This window comes from Myodes glareolus, chromosome 19 (genome assembly GCF_982192425.1).
Source record: "Myodes glareolus chromosome 19, mMyoGla1.1, whole genome shotgun sequence".
Taxonomy (NCBI): Eukaryota; Metazoa; Chordata; class Mammalia; order Rodentia; family Cricetidae; genus Myodes; species Myodes glareolus.
In genome coordinates, this window is record NC_142044.1 from 6,384,356 (window position 1) to 6,394,730 (window position 10,375).

At 42.9% G+C, this 10,375-nt stretch overlaps 1 pseudogene; it reads right to left on the reverse strand.

Moving 5' to 3' along the window:
* Positions 1 to 2,586: 2,586 nt before the first annotated feature.
* Positions 2,587 to 3,324, reverse strand: LOC125414964 (thymidine kinase, cytosolic pseudogene; annotated as a pseudogene).
* Positions 3,325 to 10,375: the final 7,051 nt, after the last annotated feature.

Below are 10,375 nucleotides of genomic sequence, written 5' to 3' on the forward strand. Positions count from 1 at the left end.
AGGCAAGGCGGCAGACAAACCGCTTGGTAATTATTTAAGAACATAGCAATTTTTGTGCAGCGTACAGTCTGAGATCAGACTGCTGAAGCATGACACTGTAGTTTTCAGGCTGTGGAGGTATTTATCTTGCAGTCTTTACAAAAGAAGGCTGATTGAATAATTGTCGACGGAGGACAAGAAAAAACAGGTTAATATTGGGAGTTCAAAAGCTTGACACATTTTCAAAGAGGACCTGCTGAATGGAATAGGAACGCTTCTGAGAACGGCAGGGACCAAGGGCCTTCAGCAAAGAACTGGAAATGGCTGATCAATCTAGAACTCTGTGTGCAGTGGGCGTGCCTTGCCTTTGGGGCTTTCCCTTTCCCTCCTAGTTTGAAGAAACCATTCACGAGAACACTTCCTTGTCACAGGACTGGAGTAGTGGTACCTGTCCTCAGAGACGGTCACCCCAACAGCATTCCTGCAGGAGATCCCTGTCTGTCCTCAGAGACGGTCACCCAAAACATCATTCCCACACTGTTCTGGTTATTGCTTTTATCCCTCTTCTTTTATTCATCTAGTTTTTGCAACATTATAATTTAATTAAGACAGATTTATCTAGCTCAACCTTATACAATTAATGAAACACTCTGTTGCAGCAATATTTATAAAAGAAACACAAGCTAAATGTGGAGTTAGATAATGACATATATATACATACATACATTATATATGCATATATATAATATTTCAGAAATATTTAAATAAAACAGCATGCTTCCCTCCAACAGTGAAAGGGAAAAAAGAAAAATGATACTAACTGACTGGGTGGACTCTTGTTGTGGGTGTGAGAGTGCTTGACCGAGTTTGAGTGCATAGACCCCATGAAAAGGCCAGGAATGACTATACCAGTCTGCAACCCCAGCATTGGGTGGGGGTGTGTGGAGTGGGGTGGCAAGGGTGGAGGCTGGCAAACCCCTAGATCTCTCTGACCAGCCTGCTTAGCCAGAACAGCAACCTTCCATTTCAGTGAAAGATGGGATATTAAAAGAACAAGATGGGAGGCAGAGACAGGCAAATCTCTGTGAATTCAAGACCAGCCTAATCTATAAGCGTTAGTTCCAGGACAGCCAGGACTGTAATACAGAGAAACCCTGTCTTGAAAAAGAAAAATCAAAAAGAAAAAAAAAAAAGGAAAGAAAAGAGACTAAGACAGACAGTGATAAAGAAACACATCAGATAGCTTCTGTGGTCTCTGCATGTGTACAACAAATACACATGTGTGCACCAAATACACATGTATGCCTTCTCCAAATACACATATGTGCATCCCCCCACAATAACAATAATAAAAGAAAAAAAACGACTAATTCCAGATAATTGGAGAAAATCCACAGAATTATAATGTTTAACCATTTGTATTTGCTTTCCTTCCCAAATCGGTATTTTGTAAAAACTTGTCTTTTATACATGGAGAGTTCGTTCGTTGCACACTTTGCGTGAGAGACAAGAATAATAGCAGCTGCAGCTTCACACATGCTGCAGCTTCACACATGCTGCAGTTGTGTTATGTGTTCTACAAATACATAACCTGGATTATCTGGTACGTTCCACTTAAAACACGCAGAAATTTCAGACCATCTCTAAACATAGTCATTTTGGTCTTTAACCAGAATATATATAAATTTAGAATCTTATATCGATCAAAAACACACTGACATTTGTTTTCTTTCTTTCTTCTTGTTCTTTCTGTTTGAAGAAAATATCATTATGAGGATAGGAACAATACAATATCCAGGCCATAACTTGGCAAACAAAGTCAGGGGCTGTAAAATTTAGCGTTCTCCCAACCGCAATAACTTACCCACGTGGCGTGCACAGCACATTAAGGGGCCACATTCTGCTGTCTCCCCTGTAATTGGAAATATTCTATATGTACAATTGGAGTGAGCTAATGTGTCTAGCAAACCTTAACTTTTGCATTTCTTGACTTTTTTATGTTTGAATTTGTAGCCTTTGCATTTGCATTAATGTTGTTGTTTGCATTTCGTTATGGCTCGTGTTAGGTCCCTCAAGGGCTGCAGTCTTTAGTTTTTCCTAAAGGCCTGTGGAAATGAAAATCTCACCTTATTCTGTTTTGGTTTACCTCGTCATGACCACCAAATATACTAGTTCGCATTTTAGATTTTTTTTAAAAAATATTAATTATTTATTTTAAACTATGGCATAACTAAGAGCCCTGAGTCAGGGGGTTGGGGCTCTGAGCAGGGCCCCAGCTCTATGCCACTGTAGACTGGCTCTGGGGGCCACTGTGGGAACATAGATTAGCACAAAGGGAGGGTTGGGGCTCCGCGAGACTGAAACCCAGCAGTGAAAGACACCAAGGAGGAAGAAGCCAGCACCACCAATGTCCCAACAGCCATGCGGCTCTGTCCTCACCTCTGGCTGAATGTCAAGCCCTAAGGACCAGGCAGGCACTGGCTCGCCACTGAGCTGAAGCATCTCAGCAACCCAGAAGGGAACTAAAAAGGCTGCGACCAGCAGCTGAGCCTGTCCAGGGCAGTGTCTATTGTGAGGCAATTCCAGCCCCTCCTCTGCTCTCTGAGAGTCCAGCCTGGGGTAGGAGCCAGCAGGCCCCAGGTCCTCTCAATTGGCAAAGTTGTGCTGTAGGACTTGGTGTGGGGCAAAGAGCTTCCTGACAACTGAGGCCTCTCCAGGCTGTCCCAGCACCGGGAAGTTCTCTTTGTTGTCCGGCCCGGCCAGCGGTATGGGGGACTTCTTAAAGTAGCGCGGGCGGCACACGGAGTGGTACTTGTCTGCTCCGCCTATCACCTTCACCTCCTTCTCCATGCCCAGCCTCTTGGTGTAGGCAGCTTCTCGGAAGCACTTCATATACACCGCAGTCAGCTTCATCATGCTCCCGGCCAGGGGCACCAGGTTCAAGATGCTGCTGAAAGCCTTTCTCTGGAAGGTTCCATCTAGTGCTGCCACTGTCTTGCCTGCATTGACTATCAGTTCACAGAATTCCAGGATGTGAGGGAAAAACTGCCCTTCGTTGATGCCAATGACAGATACACCCAGGGCCTCCTGGGCCACATCCTGGAGCCGGCAGGCCGGCAGTGCGTCCATGGAGTTCCGGTCATGCGTACAGAAGTTGCTGCTGTAGTGCGTGTCTTTGGCATACTTGATGACCAGACATTTATTCTGGGCGATCTGGAAGCACCGGACGCGTCTCATCAGCTCCGTGCTTTTTCCTGAAAACATGGGCCCAAGGATTACCTGGATCTGCCTCCAGGTCTTGCTGGGGGAGACGGGCAGCACCGTGGGCAGATTGATGTAACTCATGGCGGTTGTAACTTAGCTTCTGGGGTCCCAGAGCTGCATTTTAGAATTTTGTGTTGTCTCAGATGGTTGTAAGCTCGATAATTGGGCAACAATTGAATGGGTGGTCAGGTGAACAAAGTTTACAAAAGCTTATCAGCAATATAGAAATAAGAAAAAAAATGGTGATTGAATTCAAAATTGTTCAGATCAATAAGCAATTCCTAAGAAATTTGTCCTGGAAAGTGAAGACTATGTCGCTGTCAGCTTTTGCTATTCCACGTGTTCCTAAGGCGCTCTTGTTTAAAACACTTGAGTTGAAAAGAAGAGCAACTTTCTAAACATATGTGTAAAAAAAAAGCTTAAAAAGATGTGTGTGTGTGTGTGTGTGTGTCTGTGTGTGTGTGTGTCTGTGTGTGTGTGTGTGTGTGTCTGTGTCTGTGTGTGTGTGTGTGTCTGTGTGTGTGTGTGTCTGTGTGTGTGTGTGTGTGTGTGTGTCTGCGTGTGTGTGAACTGTGTGTAGCTGCATCCTGAGAGCCCAGGAATAGCTGGGTTCCCTGCAGCTGGAGTTCCAGGCCATGACGAGCCAACAGACACAGACTTTGGGAACAGCAAGCATTCTACCCTGCCATGACCCCTCTCCTGCCCCCAAAGAAGCAAGTTGTAAAGAGATCATTTGATTATCTCAAGAAGGGAAAGTGAAAGAGGGGAGTGCGCATGGCCCTGAAAAAATTCTGAGTCTAATTGTGCATTGAGCTTTGGAGACTTTTACACACAGGTTCGGATATAAATACAAAAGGGCGGGAAGAAGTGCGAGAAATTGTGAACGGAGACATTGTTTTCATTTCCCAGCTGCCGGACCCGAATAATCACACAGAAACTATGTTAACTATAGCACTGTTTGGCCCATGGCTCAGGTGTATTCCTTGCTAGTTCTTAACTGTTAACCCATTTCGATTAATCTATGTCTTGCCGAAAGGTTGTCTTACTGGTAATGTTCTGGCGTCTTTCTCCTTCAGCGGCTACGTGGTGTCTCTTCAGCTCCACCTACTCTCTCTCTCTCTGTTCAGATTTCCTGCCTAGTTTTACTTTGCTAAGCCATTAGCCCAAGCAACTTTATTCATCAACCAATAAAAGTACCACATAAACAGAAGGACATCTCACATCAAGGAACATTTTTTTTTTTTTTTCCTAGCAAGGTAGTTAGCCCAACAACGCTCCAGATTTCCTGAGTTTCCCCATTCCCCTTTGCATTGGTTAGCCAAGCTCCAACAGTGAGATGTTGCTATGGGATAATGATCCTGTACACTGTAAAGATTTGTCACTCGTATTGGTCTAATAAAGCACTGATTGATGAAAAGCCAGGCAGAAAGTATAGGTAGCTTGACCAGACTAGGAGAATTCTGGGAAGAAGAAAGGCAGATACAAAGTTGCCAGCAAGACACAGAGGAAGCAAGATGAGAATGCCATACTTAGAAAAGGTACAGAGCTATATGTCTAAGCAGAGATAAAAAATTATGGGTTAATTTAAGTTGTAAGAGTTAGTTAGTAATAAGCCTGAGCAACAGGCCAAACAGTTCATACTTAATATAACTCTCTGTGTGTTTATTTGGAACTAAACAGTTGTGAGACTGGGTGGTGATGTGGGATTCCCCTCTGTATGCTGTGAATACCATTGGGTAATAAAGAAGCTGTTTTGGGACTATTGCAGAGCAGAATAGGGCAAGGCAGGAATTACAAGCCGATGGAAAAAAAGAGAGTATGCAGAGTCAGGATGATACCATGTAGCCACCAGAGGAGACAGATTCCAGAACCTTATTGGTAGGCCACGACCTCGTGGTGATGCACAGATTAATAGAGATGGGTTGATTTAAGATGTAAGAATTAGCTGGAAATATGCATAAGCTAATAGACCAAGCAGTGTTGTAATTAATATAGTTTCTGAGTGATTATTTTGGGTCTGGGTGGCCAGGAAACAAATGAGCAGCCTCCAACTACAGAGTGGGGCAGAAATGTCCATCTACAAGATGTGATATGGTTATCACCTATGTCAGGAATAAAAGACAGAGGCCATCTTGGTCAGGTGTGCTCAGCAGCCTGGCTTGTGAGCAGCAAACAGTATTCTTTCAGAAAGAAGTTGCATGCAACCCTCCTCACCAGCTTCCCTGCCATCAATACCACCCACTAACGTGGCCTTTGTCACACTAGCGTCCCCACACTGATGCGTCATTATCATCTGGTCTGGTTCATGGCTTGTGGATTTGGATAAACAGGTCTTGATGCATGTCCCCCATCATGTACCACACAAGGTTGATTTGTAGGCCTCTACTCTTTTATCCTTTTCTCCTTTGGCAACCACCGGTCTCGTCCCTTCTTATGGGTTATTTCCAGAGTAACTCACAGGTGGAATTATAATGCTTAGCTTTAACAAATGGTCTTCCTTCAGGTTATAATATATATTTCAAGTTCCCCATGTCTTAGCTCATTTCTTTTTAGTGTTGAATAATATTCTATAGTCAGTATCTATTAGAGTATAGTAAAATATAGTAAATGATTTTCTCTTCAGTCAACTATTGCCAGTTCATTCATTCATCTCTGAAGAAACAACAATTAATAAATCAAGTGTAGCCTATAGAAAATATAATCCATTGTTAAATAAGTAACAGAAGGAAAGTTGATAAAATTGGAAGAGGACATGTGCTCTGAAGAATTGGATCCCTCTTTTCCAGGGATATAAAACATCATGTAAGCTAAACGAGCACTCTGCCACTCAGACACACTAAGAATAGAACATCTCGTGCTTGATAAGTGTCAATAAGAAGACTTTGGGTCCTGGAAAGGGATTTCTTGGAAACCAGGCTAATTGGGAGTGAGGACTGGAGGATGAAGTGAAAAGAGGGACCGCAAGGTAGAGGTGTCAGCCTAGCTAGACCGCAGCTCTCAGTGGGAGGCAGAGAGAGGGAGACTAGGGCTGCACAGGGGCCTGCCTCGGTGGTTTGGAGGATGGGTTAGAAAGAGCAGAGGTCAGAGGCCTGGACAGGCAGGGGAGGAGCCAGTGAAGAGATTGTCTAGAACAGGTATGGCGGGAGTAAGACAGAGAAGTATATAAAGGGCGGGAGGGACAGGAGGTCAGGGGACTAGAGGTCTCCTGAGTTTCTTTGTCAGGGCTCTAATGTAGACAGGGACCAGAACCATGAAACGGGAACTCTAGAAGGTCTTGATGTAGTTCTCTTTCCTACACTAAAACATAGCCGTAACTTTGGGCTGCTACTAGGCTTGTGCAGACTCCGCTGTCTATGAGAAGAAATTCCCACTCAGTTACATAGTGGGGGAATCTCTGTGGGGATAGCACTTACCGGGAGCCCTTTCAATACAGAACTAAGCAAGAGACTCAGTAACTGTGCAAAGCAAGTTCATGTCATTTCAGTTGACCTCAGACTTGGTTTTGAGTCTGTGTGACCGGTGCAAGTGGCTCACAGTTTCCTGTAACATAGAGCAATATGGGAAAAAAAATCACTGTTATGTAAAAGTATAGTGTGACTCAGAACTAGCTCAAGTGATTTGTTATTTGCACGAATTATTTCTTTTAATGCTAGAAGACTGCTTTTATGAAATAGACGCTATTTCTGCCTCCATTGCTGTAGTATTGAGCTCCAGACAGGGAACTTTTTGTGCAGGGAACTTCTGTTGGTGGTTTCTGTGCATCTCCCATCATACCATAATTTTTTCCATCATGTTAGGTTTCCAATTACAAGGGGAATGTCATTGAACATGAAGCTAATGAGAGAAACGCACGATTCTCTCCAAAGACCCCACAAAGAAATATACCACTCAGTCCCCATTTTATTTGTGATGAGCCCGGCCTTGGAAAAGTTAAGTAACTGAGTTGGCGAGTTCAGAGAAAGTAAACGGCAGGTTAAGAATTTTATCAGAGCCCTGAAGCTTGTGTGTTTAACTGGTAGGCATTGAAATATTAAGAGACGTTGTGAAGCCAGAGCACACGGGAATCTAACTTCTTTCTTAACATTTATTTTTATTTTGCAAGTAGGGTATTTTGTCTGTTCTCCACGTGCATGCCAGTGTCCATGCTGGCCAGAGAGGGGTCTGGATCCCCTGGGACTGGGTTTGCAGGGGGTTGTGAGCTGCCTTGTGTGGGTTCTGGGAACTGAATTTGGATTGTCTGAGAGAAAAGCCAGTGCTCTTAACTGCTGCGGAGCCTTCTCTCCAGCCCCAAGTCTAACTGAACCCCCAAAGCTTTTTGTTTGTTTGCTCGGGATAGAAAGGCCACTTTATTAACAAATCTGGTACTAGAACCAAGTTCTCTGGTTACTGACCTACACTATTCCATAGCGACTTAAGTTTTTATATTCTTTCTTCAAACTCTTTTTCCAAAAACGCTCTAATAAGTTATCTCTTTCTTAGAAACAACTGTGACGGTTCTTTTCTTTCAAATATCAGAGTGAAAATCTCAGCACCTGGCAGTGTGTTTTAAGAGCACCACCTTGCTTGGAAGTGGTTTATTGATTGTTTACAGGAACTAGCAGTAATCCCCACTGTAGCTGCCATCTTTGGCTTAGAGCTCATTCGTACATATTACACACACTTGTTAGCCTGACGAGCATTCCTGTCCTCATCATTGCCTTGCAGAGTAAGTATGAAGCGGCAGTATGAGCTTCATGAGGAGAAACGAGCCATGTTTGGTGACTTCAAAGCTCACAGTTGAGAAAGCGGCCCCTGTGCAATTCTAGCACATTCCAGGCCCAAATCAATGTCATAATTGCCGTCGTCCCAAATTTAGCAGTTTAAGAGGTGGAAAAGAGGAAAATGAATTATGAATTGCACACAAGCATGGCAATCAAAACTGAAGATCTCCTAGTGAAATATCAAAACACAATTTTCCAAATTATCAGCTCTCTATGAAACATTAAAAGTAGTCACCCATTTCATAGAAGTGAAAATGAATTAGTGGTGCTGCCACCTTCTATAATGGTAAAGAAACACTAAATTTCAAGGAAATCCAACTCATAAAGAATTCATAAAACAAGATCAAGGTTTCAATGTGTGTGTGTGTGTATGTGTGCTCTGTAGTGTGTATGGTATCTGTCTGTGTGTGTTCAGGTATACATGCACACATGGAGGTCAGAGAAGGGATACTGGGTATCTTCCTTTATGGCACTTCAACATGCTTTTTCAGATTGAGTCTCTCACTGACTCTCAAGTTTGCTGTTATGGATAGCGGTTTGCTGGCCATAGAGTTCCAGGGAGCCACTGTTTCTACCCTCTAATGCTGGTGTTTCAGGGATGAGCACCCACACCGAATCTTTTAAGTGGCTGTTTAGGATTTGATTCCAGGTCCTCTTGATGTACAGCAAGAACGCTTATTCATAGAAGAGTGTTTCCAGCCTCTGAAGGCAGAGACTTTTATTACTTATAGGACAATATATGGCAAACATTATGTATAAAGTTTTTATATATTAGTATATTGTATTTTTGCATATTAATATAATGATGTTTATATATGTACACACACACACACACACACACACACATATATATATATATATATTTACCAAAAGAATTATAAACTAAAGCAAAACTATGCTGTATGTAGAGAGAAGCCTTCTTTTCTTGTAGGTAGGTAGTGAGGAAAAATTTGCTTTTTTTAATGCTCGTTGAAAAGCAGTTTTTCATATTCCTCTTTCAGCCACAGACTAGCGAGGGTGGAAATACATAACACTTCTAAGAATTCTATGCAGAAATTACCCAAAGAAAAGTGATTTTCATTTATGGAAATGGTTCATTACATTTCATGTGTCGAAATCTGCTCTGGTAGCATTTCTATGCACAGCAGGTAGACTTGTGGTTTTAGGAAATATGAATTGAGTTATTAGTCTTTTTTTTGAGAATGTCCTAAGTATGGATGAGGCTTCCAGAAATATGATATAGCCAAATTAACATTAGATTGAAGGAAATTTTGAGATAAAATGAAGATCTTAAATATATGCTTGGCTGTTATAGATGTTCCCACGGAGAGCCTTTGACCCTTTTTAGAGCTGGCAATTTAAGCCTGGGGACAAATAGCTGAATTTTTTGACAGTCATGTGAAGATTGCATTGGGAACAGCAGATGTGAGACCCTTTCTCTGTCAGAACTTAGAATTAAATGCACATCAAAAGCATTGCAAGAAGAGGAAGATCAGTGGGAAATAGGAAAAACTCCTAACGAGGAGATTGACTGCTGTATAGCTTCTGTGGTGTGTGTCAACTTCGTCTTGACACAGCCAATTCTCCAACTCTCTGCAAGATAGAATGAGGGGAACAAGGATAATTGAAACCCTCAGATAATCCCCAGGTTCCATTTTAGCCCTCGATTGTAGCTGGCTTCCTCATAAACCTTCCAGGAGACCAGGAAAGAGTAGCCTCTCCTCTCTGTGATGGTGGCTCATCAGTTTTCCTCAAATTGACTGATAAAAGGAAATTAATAGACCAAGTCTGTGTTTCTTCAGGAAGAAAATGGTGTATTCCGAAGATGGTTGGGAATTATGCAATGAAAAGACCATTTGGAGAAGTGTGAGTGGAGGTAAAGAGGAGCCAAAAGGATGAGGAAATGCCAGAGGGTTGGTAGAAGGAAGGTCATCCCTTTCTGGGGAGGAAAGAACAAGAGCATGACGGTTGGTCTTGATGTCAACCTGGAGGCTTTAGAATCACCTAGGAAACACATCTCTGCCTGTGTCTGCAGTCTCCAGAGAAGATTAGCTGGAGAAGAGAACACTTGCCTTCAAAATATGCAGCGTTTTTCAATGGGTGATCCAGACACAGAGAGGTCCAAAGAAAAAACGTTGTGTGTCTGCCTATCTTTACACTTTGCAGGGTGTGTCTGTTGATGCTGCCATCTGCATTGATACTAACCTCTGACAACTTCAGCAGCATGGACCTAAAAGCAGTGACCCTCCAAGGAGCTCCAGACACCCAACTCCCTGGACAGAGCAGCTTTTGGCTTCTCTCCCATCCAGCTTGCAGTTAGCCACGGTTAGTGCTCCTTGTCCCTTTTGTATAATCTAATCTAATAAATATCC